We start from the raw sequence: 18685 nt of genomic DNA, 5'->3' as shown, positions 1-18685 counted from the left end.
ATAAAAAGAGCCCAGTTTTAGAAGGTAAAGCTTCATGTTGCCAGACTCTCGTGTTGCTACATATTTGTTCAAAAATAGAACCTTAGTTTGAGCTTCCTGGACCGCGTCTTGGGGTGAGGTGGAGGCAGTGAGGGCGGCCCTTGGTGACGTGGGCCAGGTGCACCATCACTGATAGTAAAGACCTTATTTCACCAGTACCAACTAGTGCACATCCTGCCTGCAATCCCACCCTCCCCCACTCCCGTCAGCGTCCAGGGGGGCGTCCCAGTACCCATCCACCCCCGTCAGCGTCCAGGGGGGCGCCCCAGTACCCATCCACCCCCGTCAGCGTCCAGGGGGCGCCCCAGTACTAACCAGTACTCACCCATCCCCATCAGCGTCCAGGGGGCGCCCCAGTACTAACAAGTACTCACCCACCCCCATCAGCGCCCAGGGGGCGCCCCAGTACTAACCAGTACTCATCGGAAATCCTTCAAAGCGTTAAGCTGCGAAATTGGTATTAGAAAATTCTGGCGGCGGCGATGCCGACAGATTAAGATTAATATGATTATCTCGGCGGTGGAGACGCGGCCTTTGTTGTCAATGATATCTGGCGAAGGTTGCGAGGCGCCCCTGGGGAATGTCTGAGCGAGGCGCCCCCTGGGGAATGTCTGAGCGAGGCGCCCCCTGGGGAATGTCTGAGCGAGGCGCCCCTGGGGAATGTCTGAGCGAGGCGCCCCTGGGGAATGTCTGAGCGAGGCGCCCCTGGGGAATGTCTGAGCGAGGCGCCCCTGGGGAATGTCTGAGCGAGGCGCCCCTGGGGAATGTCTGAGCGAGGCGCTCCTAGGGAATGCCTGAGCGAGGCGCCCCTGGGGAATGTCTGAGCGAGGCGCCCCTGGGGAATGTCTGAGCGAGGCGCCCCTGGGGAATGTCTGAGCGAGGCGCCCCTGGGGAATGTCTGAGCGAGGCGCCCCTGGGGAATGTCTGAGCGAGGCGCCCCTGGGGAATGTCTGAGCGAGGCGCCCCTAGGGAATGCCTGAGCGAGGCGCCCCTAGAAAATGCCTGAGCGAGGCGCCCCTAGGGAATACCTGAGCGAGGCGCCCCTAGGGAATGCCTGAGCGAGGCGCCCCTAGGGAATACCTGAGCGAGGCGCCCCTAGGGAATACCTGAGCGAGGCGCCCCTAGGGAATACCTGAGCGAGGCGCCCCTAGGGAATGCCTGAGCGAGGCGACCCTAGGGAATACCTGAGCGAGGCGCCCCTAGGGAATGCCTGAGCGAGGCGCCCCTAGGGAATGCCTGAGCGAGGCGCCCCTAGGGAATGCCTGAGCGAGGCGCCCCTAGGGAATGCCTGAGCGAGGCGCCCCTAGGGAATGCCTGAGCGAGGCGCCCCTAGGGAATGCCTGAGCGAGGCGCACCAAAAACACAAAATAGCGCCCCCGTGCTGGGAATGGGTAATGTTTTCCTCTCATCTCCTCAGTTATCATAGCAGCATCTCTCATCTCCTCAGTTATCATAGCAGCATCTCTCATCTCCTCAGTTATCATAGCAGCATCTCTCACCTCCTCAGTTATCATAGCAGCATCTTTCATCTCAGTTATCATAGCAGCATCTCTCAAATCCTCAGTTATCATAGCAGCATCTCTCATCTCCCGGGTCAACACAGAGATAATGAACAGGACAATAAAAAGTGCAGTAGAGACAGGCCGGCGCGGGTGACCGCTTCTCCCTCCCTATTATTCTCATCTTTACCATTCCCCTTTTTATCATTCCCCCATCTACCATTTCCCCCTCTCTCTTATACCCCTCTTTATCATTCCCCCTTATAATAATAATAATAATAATAATAATAATAATAATAATAATAATACAAGGAGAAATCGCACTAAGGTGATACATATCAATAAGAAAATCAACTGGAGCTGTGAGGCGACTTGAACCCGCGACCCAGAGACTCCCAGCTGCTGACGCTAATTACTGGACTACCCTGTACGTGTTTAGTCAGGGTGGTTCAGTGGTTAGCGGCACCGGCTGCCAGTCTCTTGGTCGCGGGTTCAAGTCACATCAGAACTCCAGTTGATTTTCTCAATAATAATAATAATAATGAACAATGAAATCACATGTATCAATGAGTAATCAGTAGCTAGGTCACTTGGTACTCCCAAGCTACCATTACCATTACCGTGGACCATTACGCCACAACATAGCATAGATCGAGGCCACCCCCCCCCCAGGGGGAAATGCTGACCCCCCTCCTCCCCAGAATTCACTCGCTCAACAAGCTGATTAACTCGTCGGTACTTCGATTAACTCCTGGGTACCTAGTTACTGCTAAATAAACAGGAGCATTATGTGATAGGAACAAATTCCGTCCGGGATTCGAACCCGGAGTTCTCGACTGTGAGTGGAGAACGAGAGTGAACGAGAGTGGAGTGGCCTTTACTACCGGGACCCCTTTAAAACTGTTAGTTTACATACAGCTGTTAATTACTTGTGAGGTCATTCGACAATTAGGTAGCTTTGACTCTCATACCATGTGTGTTCTGCCTAAAGCCACTAATACGCACAGCGTTTTCCCGCAATTATTTCAACAGTAAATATGATAAGAAACAGAGGGGTCAAGATTCACTGTATTAGAAACAAACAGCTGGTGAGGCGGGACTGAGGAGCTAAGGCTCTACCCAACAAGCACGAACAAGTTAAATAATAACAAACACATAAACAAACAAATCATCTTCAGTTTATACGCCCTAAAAACACATTAATTTCCGATCGTTATGTATGACATTATTTATATTTAAGACAGGGGGAAAAAATGGTGGTTTGGTTCTCCATTTCAAAGTTTCCTAATTTCAGGAAACTGGCCGTATATTAGCAGTAACTGACCCGGCCACACGTGGCCACGCCCTCTCCATATCTCTGTCCACATGACTTCCCTTCCTCCCATGTCTCATTATAATAAAGCAATCTAACCTAACTTGCCACTGTATAGCTAACAGTTTGCATTGATCTTTATTTAATCTTGATGTGTGAGTAAATAAAATATTAAATAGAATGAGAATTTAGTATAAGTATTTGTTTAAGTCAGTCACGGAGAGAATCGGAGGTGGCGGGTATGTCAGCTTGGCGCGCGCCACTGTGGATATCTGTGAGGCAAAAAAACAACTGATCGTCCATTGGCAAGGTTCAATGATGCATGGCGAGGGGGGCCTGGCCTATCTCTCTCTCTTATTTTGTACATAAAAATGCCCACCGTATGAGCAAGAAGCTAAAATATATATAATGGAGGGGGAAGAACAGAGGAAGCAAGACGTAAAGAGCAATAATGTTTTTATTTTACCCTCACTCACGAGAAACAAAGAAAACGGGGTTGTTTATATTGTGCCATCGGATGTGACGTGATATTATTGTTATTATTATTGCTGCGGGAGACTACGGAACACTGCTACTGCAGGAGACTACGGAACACTGCTACTGCAGGAGACTACCGAACAGTGCTACTGCAGGAGACTACGGAACACTGCTACTGCAGGAGACTACGGAACACTGCTACTGCAGGAGACTACCGAACACTGCTACTGCAGGAGACTACCGAACACTGCTACTGCAGGAGACTACCGAACACTGCTACTGCAGGAGACTACGGAACACTGCTACTGCAGGAGACTACCGAACACTGCTACTGCAGGAGACTACGGAACACTGCTACTGCAGGAGACTACGGAACACTGCTACTGCAGGAGACTACGGAACACTGCTACTGCAGGAGACTACCGAACACTGCTACTGCAGGAGACTACGGAACACTGCTACTGCAGGAGACTACCGAACACTGCTACTGCAGGAGACTACGGAACACTGCTACTGCAGGAGACAACGGAACACTGCTACTGCAGGAGACTACCGAACAGTGCTACTGCAGGAGACTACGGAACACTGCTACTGCAGGAGACTACGGAACACTGCTACTGCAGGAGACTACGGAACACTGCTACTGCAGGAGACTACGGAACACTGCTACTGCAGGAGACTACGGAACACTGCTACTGCAGGAGACTACGGAATACTGCTACTGCAGGAGACTACGGAACACTGCTACTGCAGGAGACTACGGAACACTGCTACTGCAGGAGACTACGGAACACTGCTACTGCAGGAGACTACGGAATACTGCTACTGCAGGAGACTACGGAACACTGCTACTGCAGGAGACTACGGAACACTGCTACTGCGGGAGACTACGGAACACTGCTACTGCAGGAGACTACGGAATACTGCTACTGCAGGAGACTACAATGTAAGTACTGTTCCTCATCTCCTGTACTGCCGGGAACTGGATGGAGGTGTAAACACGACAGAGAGGTACAGATGAAGAATAAGTTTTGAAATCGGAAATACAGATAGCAGGCATGTTGTCCGCCTTGCTGACACGGTGTTATGATAGCAGGCAAGCTGTCCGCCTTGCTGACACGGTGTTATGATAGCAGGCAAGCTGTCCGCCTTGCTGACACAGTGTTATGATAGCAGGTGGGCTGTCTGCCTTGCTGACAGTGTTATGATTGTAGGCGGACTGCCGTCTTGCTGATACAGTGTTATGATAGCAGGCGGGCTGTCTGCCTTGCTGATACAGTGGTATGATAGCAGACGGGCTGTCTGCCTTGCTGATACAGTGGTATGATAGCAGACGGGCTGTCTGCCTTGCTGACATGGTGTTATGATAGCAGACGACCTGTTCACCTTGCTGACACGGTGTTATGATAGAAATCAGACTGTCCGCCTTGCTGACACAATCTGACATAATGTGTGGGTGTTTTTTTGCCCAAAAAATGCAATAAATGAAAACTCGTTCGATTTCAATCAAACTTTTTTGGTAAGTTGTATATGAAAAGTGTTTCATCTGGTCCAAGTTTCAACATCGTAGCATAAATAGGAAGAGAGAAAAAAAATATTGAAGTAGGTGTCAAAATTATTCCAAATGGTCAAAAACGATTATCAAACAAAAGTGTCAACTGGAATCATATCTATGACTCTTTGCTATCACAATAGCATATATTAAACAAATATTATAATTAGTTTAATTGGAAAAAAAATTAAGTTAAAAAAATTGAATTTTTTTTTTGTTTTTTTTTTTCAAAAAAATTTTGTTTTGTTTTCTTTATCGGACGATTTGCATGAAACTTATATACCTGACTGCACGTAAGCCTATCTGTAAGGGTGCCAATTTTGGAGAAAACTGGGTGATGTCAACCTCAGCCACAGATTTTAGAACCTTAGACTTTATTATTTGCTGTTTTTTTTTTAATTAACATAAACGTTCAAATAACTTTTTCATTTTTTATTCAATTTACATGAAACTTACACAGCATATGTAGAGTGCATGTCTCTAAATGTTGGAGATATTTTTTTTCTCTAAGTTCATTTATTGATTTTATAATAGCAATAAACATGCCATATTTGCATAATTTTTTGGGGGAACTTTAAAAATTTGTATTAGGAAAACTAAAGATGTTTTGGAAATTATCTATCTACAGATCCTTTATTATATGCTAATATGTCAGAAAAGTGTCACAAAATAATTATATCTGAAACGTGTGTTTATTTAAAATCTCCCTTTCTATTTACGCTGAAGTACTGAAACTTGGGACAATTGCAGCCCTTTTCATATTCAACTAGTAAAAAAATATTGGTTGACATTGAACAACTTTTCGGTAACCAACCTGTTGCCTCCTGAAGTAATGTCTTGGCATATCTGTTGTTCCTTGTTTGTGTTACATCTGACCCTTTGGAGATGTCCGGATCAGTATCCTCCGAATTGTTTAGTTATTGCAAAAGTTTGGATGGGATCAGCTGTGTTACGTCTGGCTTGCAGTGTTGCTAGGCTGTGGTCCTCAGCCGTTCATAGTATGAGACTCGACTTAGTTTTGGAATGATTTTTGTCGCGTTGGTGGCAGGTGTGGCTCTTGTGGCCGTTGGTGGCAGGTGTGGCTCTTGTGGGCGTTGGTGGCAGGTGTGGCCGTTGGTGGCAGGTGTGGCTCTTGTGGGTGTTGGTGGCAGGTGTGGCTCTTGTGCTGGCAGTGTTGTGACCCGCGGGGTCTTCATGGTGTCAAGAGAGAGACCATTGCCTGGCACCTACTCTTCCAGGACACTGTTACACCGTTACACCGTTACATTATACACTTGTTTACCCGTAAGTGGTCCCAAGTGGTCGTGGCCGGGATAAGTTGCCAGGTGGGTGTTGGTGTGATGGTACTCATTACCTGTGAGCTCCGGCACTTTTGTGCTTGCTGCACTCTCTCCCCCCCTTCCACCACACTCCCTTCCCTCCCATTTGGTCTCCTGTGCTTCTACCTTTCCCACCAGAACTTCTCCAGTCTCTGCTCCGAGTCCCGCAGCCATTAACAGGATCACAGACAATCACCACGCCCCGCGCGGTCGGCCGCGCTGCATAATTGCATAAGAGCATCAAAGATTCTCAAGAAGGGGATTACGCGAGACAAATATGGGATCAGGAGATCAGAGTGTGGGATGGTAGTCGCCTCACTGATGACGCCTCGATCCCCCTGTCCCGGGCTCACGCTGAACCTGTCTCAGTGTTGGACGGGGTTGTTGGCTTAATATGAAGTACCTTTGGCCGTCCGCATTTTGCTAGTGTATCTGTGTTATGTCACTCATATTTGTTGGTATTCATTTGTGTATAATACACACACACACACACACACACACACACACACACACACACACACACACACACACACACACACACACACACACACACACACACACACTTCGCAAATAGAGTGGTAGACGGTTGGAACAAGTTAAGTGAGAAGGTGGTGGAGGCCAAGACCGTCAGTAGTTTCAAAGCGTTATATGACAAAGAGTGCTGGGAAGACGGGACACCACGAGCGTAGCTCTCATCCTGTAACTACACTTAGGTAATTACACTTAGGTAATTACACACACACACACACACACACACACACACACACACACACACACACACACACACACACACACACACACACACACACACACACACACACACATATATATCAGCTGATTTGTTTTGTTTTGTCTTCAACAGGTACGTGAGTAACAGAGGGTCCTGGTTACTGTGAGAGGGGGTCCTGGTTACTGTGAGAGGGGGTCCCAGTTACTGTGAGAGAGGGGTCCCAGTTACTGTGAGTATTATCAGAGAGCCCTGTTTTAAAGTATTGTATACAAAGGGACTGGTGGTTCTTGTTACTGTAGTATTAGTCCTGGAATGGGTCCTAAGCATTATGAATATTGTCATGGTAGTGCCTGAGAGTCCTAATTACTGTAAGAGGTGGTCCTAGTTACTGTGGCAGGGGACTCTGCCGGACTACTGTGGGCGCTGTGGAGTAGTGTAAAGAGTCCCTATAGACCCTACGAGGTCTGGAATAGTCAACGAGCCTATTGGTCTAAGGAGGTGTTGTAAAATTGTCTAAAAGTCTTTAGACTCGGTTTAAACTGGTGTACAGATTCCTGAGCCTACTGGGCTCTATCATATCTACATTTAAAACTGTGTGTGTGGTCATTCAGACAATGTAAGGGGGTGTATCTGAAGAAAGGTATTTACCCAACACATTACTAAACATAAAAACACCATTACACTAATTTACTTCACCTGGTAAACAACTTCCAATGTTTACTACTCAATTAAATCGCAGTTTGTGGCGGCGTCATCACCTAGTACTCGAGTGTTTGTGGAAGCGTACGACGGTAGCGGCACAATCAGCTGACCTTTCATGTCAACAATGGCTGAATGAAGTAAAACACGAGTTTGTTTAATGTGTAATGTAAACACCGCACTTCCAGGCCTGCTTGGCAACCCATATACCAACCAACCTATATTATATGTATATATATATATATATATATATATATATATATATATATATATATATATATATATATATATATATATATATATATATATATATATATATATATATATATATATATATATATATATATATATAAAGTAACACTCCTGTAAACTGCCTCGAACCTTGGAAAGCCAGGGTGTTCCCTGACATAACAAGTACTCTACCTCTACACCTCTACAACACCTCTACACTATGCAGAAGGTACAAAAGAGGTTGGAAGTCGGGAGTATATGCGCGAGAGAATCACCCTCCCGACGACACTAGTCATGGCTAAGGGATCACAGTTCATTTTCATCGAACCTTCACATTACCAGAGAGAACACGAGCCTCATATATGCACGGTAACTTGCTTAAACTCACAAGTCAACTGTACAATTGGACATTTCTACATTTGACTTGGGAGTTTAAGCAAGTTACAGTGTGTATGTATGTGTGTGTGTGTATATAATCTTTGGACAACACCCACCAGTGGGACTCGAACCCAGAAAGCACAACTACCTTCCAGTAGCTGGCATAACTAGTATGCTTTAACCCACTACGCCATCAGACCTTACAAAAGAAGTAGATAGTTCGAGATATATATATCTCAAACATCTCTACCTCCCGAAGGCACCAGATGAGTGAGGGGTCAGTCTGCAATTTTCGTCAAGCCACTGTCAATGTGAGAGAACTCGTGTCCAGCTTATAAGCCTATACTTGCATAAACCACAAGTGAAGATAAACAATCTTTGGACAACACCCACCAGTGGGACTCGAACCCAGAAAGCACAACTACCTTCCAGTAGCTGGCATAACTAGTATGCTTTAACCCACTACGCCATCAGACCTTACAAAAGAAGTAGATAGTTCGAGATATATATATCTCAAACATCTCTACCTCCCGAAGGCACCAGATGAGTGAGGGGTCAGTCTGCAATTTTCGTCAAGCCACTGTCAATGTGAGAGAACTCGTGTCCAGCTTATAAGCCTATACTTGCATAAACCACAAGTGAAGATAAACAATCTTTGGACAACACCCACCAGTGGGACTCGAACCCAGAAAGCACAACTACCTTCCAGTAGCTGGCATAACTAGTATGCTTTAACCCACTACGCCATCAGACCTTACAAAAGAAGTAGATAGTTCGAGATATATATATCTCAAACATCTCTACCTCCCGAAGGCACCAGATGAGTGAGGGGTCAGTCTGCAATTTTCGTCAAGCCACTGTCAATGTGAGAGAACTCGTGTCCAGCTTATAAGCCTATACTTGCATAAACCACAAGTGAAGATAAACAATCTTTGGACAACACCCACCAGTGGGACTCGAACCCAGAAAGCACAACTACCTTCCAGTAGCTGGCATAACTAGTATGCTTTAACCCACTACGCCATCAGACCTTACAAAAGAAGTAGATAGTTCGAGATATATATATCTCAAACATCTCTACCTCCCGAAGGCACCAGATGAGTGAGGGGTCAGTCTGCAATTTTCGTCAAGCCACTGTCAATGTGAGAGAACTCGTGTCCAGCTTATAAGCCTATACTTGCATAAACCACAAGTGAAGATAAACAATCTTTGGACAACACCCACCAGTGGGACTCGAACCCAGAAAGCACAACTACCTTCCAGTAGCTGGCATAACTAGTATGCTTTAACCCACTACGCCATCAGACCTTACAAAAGAAGTAGATAGTTCGAGATATATATATCTCAAACATCTCTACCTCCCGAAGGCACCAGATGAGTGAGGGGTCAGTCTGCAATTTTCGTCAAGCCACTGTCAATGTGAGAGAACTCGTGTCCAGCTTATAAGCCTATACTTGCATAAACCACAAGTGAAGATAAACAATCTTTGGACAACACCCACCAGTGGGACTCGAACCCAGAAAGCACAACTACCTTCCAGTAGCTGGCATAACTAGTATGCTTTAACCCACTACGCCATCAGACCTTACAAAAGAAGTAGATAGTTCGAGATATATATATCTCAAACATCTCTACCTCCCGAAGGCACCAGATGAGTGAGGGGTCAGTCTGCAATTTTCGTCAAGCCACTGTCAATGTGAGAGAACTCGTGTCCAGCTTATAAGCCTATACTTGCATAAACCACAAGTGAAGATAAACAATCTTTGGACAACACCCACCAGTGGGACTCGAACCCAGAAAGCACAACTACCTTCCAGTAGCTGGCATAACTAGTATGCTTTAACCCACTACGCCATCAGACCTTACAAAAGAAGTAGATAGTTCGAGATATATATATCTCAAACATCTCTACCTCCCGAAGGCACCAGATGAGTGAGGGGTCAGTCTGCAATTTTCGTCAAGCCACTGTCAATGTGAGAGAACTCGTGTCCAGCTTATAAGCCTATACTTGCATAAACCACAAGTGAAGATAAACAATCTTTGGACAACACCCACCAGTGGGACTCGAACCCAGAAAGCACAACTACCTTCCAGTAGCTGGCATAACTAGTATGCTTTAACCCACTACGCCATCAGACCTTACAAAAGAAGTAGATAGTTCGAGATATATATATCTCAAACATCTCTACCTCCCGAAGGCACCAGATGAGTGAGGGGTCAGTCTGCAATTTTCGTCAAGCCACTGTCAATGTGAGAGAACTCGTGTCCAGCTTATAAGCCTATACTTGCATAAACCACAAGTGAAGATAAACAATCTTTGGACAACACCCACCAGTGGGACTCGAACCCAGAAAGCACAACTACCTTCCAGTAGCTGGCATAACTAGTATGCTTTAACCCACTACGCCATCAGACCTTACAAAAGAAGTAGATAGTTCGAGATATATATATCTCAAACATCTCTACCTCCCGAAGGCACCAGATGAGTGAGGGGTCAGTCTGCAATTTTCGTCAAGCCACTGTCAATGTGAGAGAACTCGTGTCCAGCTTATAAGCCTATACTTGCATAAACCACAAGTGAAGATAAACAATCTTTGGACAACACCCACCAGTGGGACTCGAACCCAGAAAGCACAACTACCTTCCAGTAGCTGGCATAACTAGTATGCTTTAACCCACTACGCCATCAGACCTTACAAAAGAAGTAGATAGTTCGAGATATATATATCTCAAACATCTCTACCTCCCGAAGGCACCAGATGAGTGAGGGGTCAGTCTGCAATTTTCGTCAAGCCACTGTCAATGTGAGAGAACTCGTGTCCAGCTTATAAGCCTATACTTGCATAAACCACAAGTGAAGATAAACAATCTTTGGACAACACCCACCAGTGGGACTCGAACCCAGAAAGCACAACTACCTTCCAGTAGCTGGCATAACTAGTATGCTTTAACCCACTACGCCATCAGACCTTACAAAAGAAGTAGATAGTTCGAGATATATATATCTCAAACATCTCTACCTCCCGAAGGCACCAGATGAGTGAGGGGTCAGTCTGCAATTTTCGTCAAGCCACTGTCAATGTGAGAGAACTCGTGTCCAGCTTATAAGCCTATACTTGCATAAACCACAAGTGAAGATAAACAATCTTTGGACAACACCCACCAGTGGGACTCGAACCCAGAAAGCACAACTACCTTCCAGTAGCTGGCATAACTAGTATGCTTTAACCCACTACGCCATCAGACCTTACAAAAGAAGTAGATAGTTCGAGATATATATATCTCAAACATCTCTACCTCCCGAAGGCACCAGATGAGTGAGGGGTCAGTCTGCAATTTTCGTCAAGCCACTGTCAATGTGAGAGAACTCGTGTCCAGCTTATAAGCCTATACTTGCATAAACCACAATGCATATATATATCTCGAACTATCTACTTCTTTTGTAAGGTCTGATGGCGTAGTGGGTTAAAGCATACTAGTTATGCCAGCTACTGGAAGGTAGTTGTGCTTTCTGGGTTCGAGTCCCACTGGTGGGTGTTGTCCAAAGATTGTTTATCTTCACTTGTGGTTTATGCAAGTATAGGCTTATAAGCTGGACACGAGTTCTCTCACATTGACAGTGGCTTGACGAAAATTGCAGACTGACCCCTCACTCATCTGGTGCCTTCGGGAGGTAGAGATGTTTGAGATATATATATCTCGAACTATCTACTTCTTTTGTAAGGTCTGATGGCGTAGTGGGTTAAAGCATACTAGTTATGCCAGCTACTGGAAGGTAGTTGTGCTTTCTGGGTTCGAGTCCCACTGGTGGGTGTTGTCCAAAGATTGTTTATCTTCACTTGTGGTTTATGCAAGTATAGGCTTATAAGCTGGACACGAGTTCTCTCACATTGACAGTGGCTTGACGAAAATTGCAGACTGACCCCTCACTCATCTGGTGCCTTCGGGAGGTAGAGATGTTTGAGATATATATATCTCGAACTATCTACTTCTTTTGTAAGGTCTGATGGCGTAGTGGGTTAAAGCATACTAGTTATGCCAGCTACTGGAAGGTAGTTGTGCTTTCTGGGTTCGAGTCCCACTGGTGGGTGTTGTCCAAAGATTGTTTATCTTCACTTGTGGTTTATGCAAGTATAGGCTTATAAGCTGGACACGAGTTCTCTCACATTGACAGTGGCTTGACGAAAATTGCAGACTGACCCCTCACTCATCTGGTGCCTTCGGGAGGTAGAGATGTTTGAGATATATATATCTCGAACTATCTACTTCTTTTGTAAGGTCTGATGGCGTAGTGGGTTAAAGCATACTAGTTATGCCAGCTACTGGAAGGTAGTTGTGCTTTCTGGGTTCGAGTCCCACTGGTGGGTGTTGTCCAAAGATTGTTTATCTTCACTTGTGGTTTATGCAAGTATAGGCTTATAAGCTGGACACGAGTTCTCTCACATTGACAGTGGCTTGACGAAAATTGCAGACTGACCCCTCACTCATCTGGTGCCTTCGGGAGGTAGAGATGTTTGAGATATATATATCTCGAACTATCTACTTCTTTTGTAAGGTCTGATGGCGTAGTGGGTTAAAGCATACTAGTTATGCCAGCTACTGGAAGGTAGTTGTGCTTTCTGGGTTCGAGTCCCACTGGTGGGTGTTGTCCAAAGATTGTTTATCTTCACTTGTGGTTTATGCAAGTATAGGCTTATAAGCTGGACACGAGTTCTCTCACATTGACAGTGGCTTGACGAAAATTGCAGACTGACCCCTCACTCATCTGGTGCCTTCGGGAGGTAGAGATGTTTGAGATATATATATCTCGAACTATCTACTTCTTTTGTAAGGTCTGATGGCGTAGTGGGTTAAAGCATACTAGTTATGCCAGCTACTGGAAGGTAGTTGTGCTTTCTGGGTTCGAGTCCCACTGGTGGGTGTTGTCCAAAGATTGTTTATCTTCACTTGTGGTTTATGCAAGTATAGGCTTATAAGCTGGACACGAGTTCTCTCACATTGACAGTGGCTTGACGAAAATTGCAGACTGACCCCTCACTCATCTGGTGCCTTCGGGAGGTAGAGATGTTTGAGATATATATATCTCGAACTATCTACTTCTTTTGTAAGGTCTGATGGCGTAGTGGGTTAAAGCATACTAGTTATGCCAGCTACTGGAAGGTAGTTGTGCTTTCTGGGTTCGAGTCCCACTGGTGGGTGTTGTCCAAAGATTGTTTATCTTCACTTGTGGTTTATGCAAGTATAGGCTTATATATATATATATATATATATATATATATATATATATATATATATATATATATATATATATATATATATATATATATATATATATATATATATATATATATATATATATATATATATATATATATATATATATATATTATATATAAACTAAACAACAGCATTGTGACTATTATTAATTTTCTTTGGGATATTTTCCATTCTACGCAAATATCTTCTACCATCTGAGGGGGGGGGGGTGAAAGAAACACTAGATCACTTCATCTTTACATTGTTAGTGTGTCGTTTGGTCACAATGTGACATCTTCACGAGTACACTCTGGACACAGGTATAGTGCGCTTATAAGGAGAAATCTAGACATTTACAGGTGTGTGGGTACACATCACTCTACGAGTCACCTAACCCCCTTATTCATGGGGAGCGGCGAAGGATAGGGTTCTTGAGATGATTTCGGGGCTTTTTTAGTGTCCCCGCGGCCCGGTCCTCGACCAGGCCTCCACCCCCAGGAAGCAGCCCGTGTCAACTGACTAACACCCAGGTACCTATTTTACTGCTAGATAAGAGGGGCATAGGGTGAAAGAAACTCTGCCCATTGTTTCTCGCCGGCGCCCGGGATCGAACCCGGGACCACAGGATCATAAATCCAGCGTGCTGTCCGCTCGGCCGACCGGCTCAATGTTTGAGGTGACTGTTGCCTGACTCCGGCCTCTAGTTGTCCGCCAGCTCTTACATCTTCCCTCTGGGTCAATGGAGGACCGTCGAACAGTTGTATGCTGGAAGTCACACACAGAGATCACACTAACGTGATGCATCAAATGAACAAATTAAGGCAGTGTCTGGGATGCTCCCGGACGCAGGTTCGAATCCTCATCACGGCCCTTGTGGATTTGTTCATATGCTGGCAGTGTAATTCATCAGGATGTTGATGACTTGTGTCAGCTCCCGGATGAACACAACTTCAAGCGTACGAAGCCTCCTACAGTCGTCGGTGGATGTGATTACTGTCGTATCTTCCACCTTGTCTTCCTCTGAGTACATTGCATTGCACGAATACTTTGAGTAGACGTCTTACACTTCATTTGCAAGAGGGAGGTATTACGCAACATCGTTCTCAACACCATCGTCAATCACCAAGACATAATCGCCAATTTCATCCGGTAAAGCGAATGATTAGAGGCCTTAAGGACGAAACGTCCTCAACCTATTCTCAAGCTTTAAATGGGTGAGATGATGAGCTTTCTGGAATGCTGAAGCTTCGACGACTAATCTGAGGATCTAGTAGGCCATTTTTGTGTAAGCTTAACTGGTGTATGAGTGTGTGTGTGTGTGTGTGTGTAAGTGAGTGCAATTGTGTTATTCAACATCCTGCTCATTCATTGTCTGTTTTTACCCAGCCAGCAGCTCCGTGTTCCCCTGACTCACTGACTCACGATTCTCATAACTAAACACACACACACACACACACACACACACACACACACACACACACACACACACACACACACACACACACACACACACACACACACACACACACATTCTTCACAGTTTCAAGTGTAGATATGATAGAGCCCAATAGGCTAAGTAAACCAGTTGATTAACAGTTGAGAGGCGGGGCCAAAGAGCCAGAGCTCAACCCCGTAAACACAACTAGGGAATTATAATTAGGCAACGAGGTAAGTACATTACATGATGGAGAAAATTGTGCAAATTGTGCGAAAAAAGCTAGTGGAACATCTGGAGCAAAAGAACTTTGTGATACAACATCAACATGGGGTTCAGGGATGGCAAGTCATGCCTCACAGGATTAATTGAATTCTATGATCAGGCAACAAAAATCAGGCAAGAAAGAGAAGGGTGGGCAGACTGCATATTTTTGGATTACCAGAAAGCCTTTGATACAGTGCCACACAAGAGACTAGTGCACAAGCTGGAGATGCAGGCAGGAGTGAAAGGGAAGGTACTCCATTGGATAAGGGAATACCTAAGTAACAAGATAGCGAGTCACCGTGAGGGGTGAGGTCTCAGATTGGCGATACGTCACCAGTGGAGTCCCGCAGGGGTCGGTCCTTGAACCTATACTGTTTCTGATATATGTAAATGATCTCCCAGAGGGTATAGAATTGTTCCTCTCATTGTTTGCTGATGATGCAAAAATTATGAGGAGGTTTAAGACGGAGGAGGATAGTATGAAGTTACAAGATGACCTAGACAAACTGAATGAATGATCCAACAAATGGCTACTAAAGTTCAACCCGAGTAAATGTGAGGTAATGAAATTAGGCAGTGGAAACAGGAGGCCAAACACAGGATACCGAATGGGAGATGAAGTCTTTTATGAGACGGGCAGAGAGAAAGATCTAGAAGTTTATATCATGCCAAACTTGTCTCCTAAAGCCACCATAAAAAGAATAACATCAGCGGCATACGCGAAGCTGGCTAACATCAGAACTACCTTCAGGAACCTGTGCAAGGAATCATTTAGAATCTTGTACATCGAATATGTAAGACCAATCCTGGAGTATGCGGCCCCAGCATGGAGCCCGTACCTTGTCCAGCACAAGACGAAGCTGGAAAAAGTTCAGAGGCATGCCACTAGACTAGTCCCAGAACTAAGATCGAAGAGTTTAACAATGATGTTTTATGAGGAAAGCGGCGGGCACCAGGCCGGCCCCACGCACTAGCAAGTCATCAGTGCGCGCCAAATACAACTCTTGCATCTGGGGTGTTCTCCACACGCTTCACACACCTCCGTATGGGTCTACACACAACATGGGTCTACACACAACATGGGTCTACACACAACATGGGTCTACACACAACATGGGTCTACACACAACATGGGTCTACACACAACATGGGTCTACACACAACATGGGTCTACACACAACATGGGTCTACACACAACATGGGTTTACACAATATATACCTGTGTTGTACGCCCACACAGGCGTCCATACAGCTGTAGCCATGATCTATGAACATACAGCCAATGCCAGGACAAAAAAAAAAAGAACAATGCATTATGGTGGCCAGAGATGTATGGCAAGGCCCGAAACTCTGGCTCACCGGCCTGAAACACAGGAAGACACCTGAACTAGGGCTTCCACACACTCATGGCCTCTATACCTGTTGATTAACAGTTGAGAGTCGGGACCCAAGAGCACGGGCTCAACACCGCATCCCTAAGCACAATTAGGTGAGTACACAGCTTATACCCCCGAGCTGAGGGGCATGAGCTACGAGGACGGACTACAGGAACTAAACCTCACGTCGCTGGAAGACAGAAGAGTTAAGGGAGACTTAATCACCACATACAAGATTCCGAGAGGACTTCAAAAGAGTTATTTCACTGTCGTTAACCGTCTCAGCGAGTTGTTTAACTGTCATTAACAGTGTCATTGAGTTGTCACTAACCGACTCAACGAATTAACTGTCATTAAACGTTTCAATGAGTTTTTTTTTACTGTCACTAACTGTCTCAAGGAGCTATGTAACTGTCATTAACCGTCTTAACGAGTTGTTTATTAACTATACCTGTCATCCAACCTCTCATGGTTGTTATATTATGCCATTAATGAGCGTTTCATCTGATCATGTAATACTTCCCCCCAAAGAATATGTCAATATACATCTTTGAGTGTGTATATATATATTTCTTAAGACATTGCGAGTGACCGTTAGAGAAGAGTTGGTAGGAGTTACTGACTCATGCAGACCACAATAGCTGAGTGAGTCTTGGGGAAGGTGTTTATCTGCGGGGAGGAAGTCAGCAGCGGCGGTCAGCAGTCGTGGCTGCTCTTGCCCTTCTTGACGGCTTTGTTTTCTGCTTGACACACACCAAACCGCCCCGGGACGATAGTTTACCTGGGAGACCATGTCGGGGTTTGCTAGGCTGTCAGGCGGTGTCAGGCGCTGGCAGGTGCTGGCAGGCCTAGGCTTTGAGTGCCTTGCGCTCCTATTTACGATCAATTCGTGGCTGTTTGTGTTGTGCAATTGATGGGAAGTGTTGGTGACAGGACGGGCAGGTTGAGGGTGAAGACAATGGTGGTGGAGGCGGCGGAGAGGTGCCTGGGTGTGGGCCGGCCAGGCAAGCACTGACAAAGCACATTATAGACATTTCCACGCTCGTAAACTACCCCCTTCTGGCGGCCATGTTTGGAGTATGTGATTACCCGCTTCCACTGTTCTTCACTTGTTCACCTTCCTTTGTTCATCTCCACTGTTCTTGGTCCCTTGTTCTTCAGCCCCCTCTCGTCGTTGTGTGAGCAGTGAACAAGTTCCTGTAGAATATTTTAATAGGCTCACAAAAAACGGGAGAGAGGCTCCTGAAAACCCTTACTGATATAAATGTGACCTTCTCCTGACACTTTGCAGCAAAGTGTCGGGGGAATGCAGCAAGACACTTTGTACTCGTTCATACTCTGCCTTTGTCAATGTTAACAAGAGTTAACTAAGTTGTTGTTGTTGTTAAAGATTCGCTACCTGGAACAAAATGTTCCAAGTAGCACGGGCTATGGTGAGCCCGTAGATAGTTATTATTAAGTACAAATCTTAGCGTCAGGCCAAATACAACTCTAAACATTAACTTTGGAGAGAAAAGTTTTCAACTTCCTTCTACAACGAAGTTGTACTGATATTGTATTTCCGTGTACTTGGTTGTTCTGTCTGTGTGTGTGTGGCTGTGGCTCCTGCTGGGGCGACACTGGGGTTGTGGATACTCTTGACCCCTGAAGGATTTGAACCCGGTCACCCAGGGTCTCCATGTGGCAGTCCAGTGCTCTTACCACTCAGCCACCGATGGTACAAAAGTAATGGAAGTCGTGAGACCTATATGCCCAACACCCGGCAACACTCGTGGCATTATTACCTGAAATATCTTTGCCTAATAATAATGCCACAGGTGCTATCGGGTGATCGGGTGTGGGGCATATATATATATATATATATATATATATATATATATATATATATATATATATATATATATATATATATATATATATATATATATATATATATATATATATATATATATATATATACAGGTTCGTGCCAATAGGCTCTGAGACTCTGGGCGCCTGGGGTAAATGTGCACTTAAGTTCCTGAAGGAGCTGGGCGAGGAACTCATTGGGAAGACTAGAGACCCAAGAGCGGCCAGTTTTATGTTCCAGCGCCTCAGTGTCGCTGTTCAGAGGGG

This window comes from Procambarus clarkii, chromosome 19 (genome assembly GCF_040958095.1).
Source record: "Procambarus clarkii isolate CNS0578487 chromosome 19, FALCON_Pclarkii_2.0, whole genome shotgun sequence".
Lineage (NCBI taxonomy): Eukaryota > Metazoa > Arthropoda > Malacostraca > Decapoda > Cambaridae > Procambarus > Procambarus clarkii.
This window is presented reverse-complemented; position numbering follows the sequence as displayed.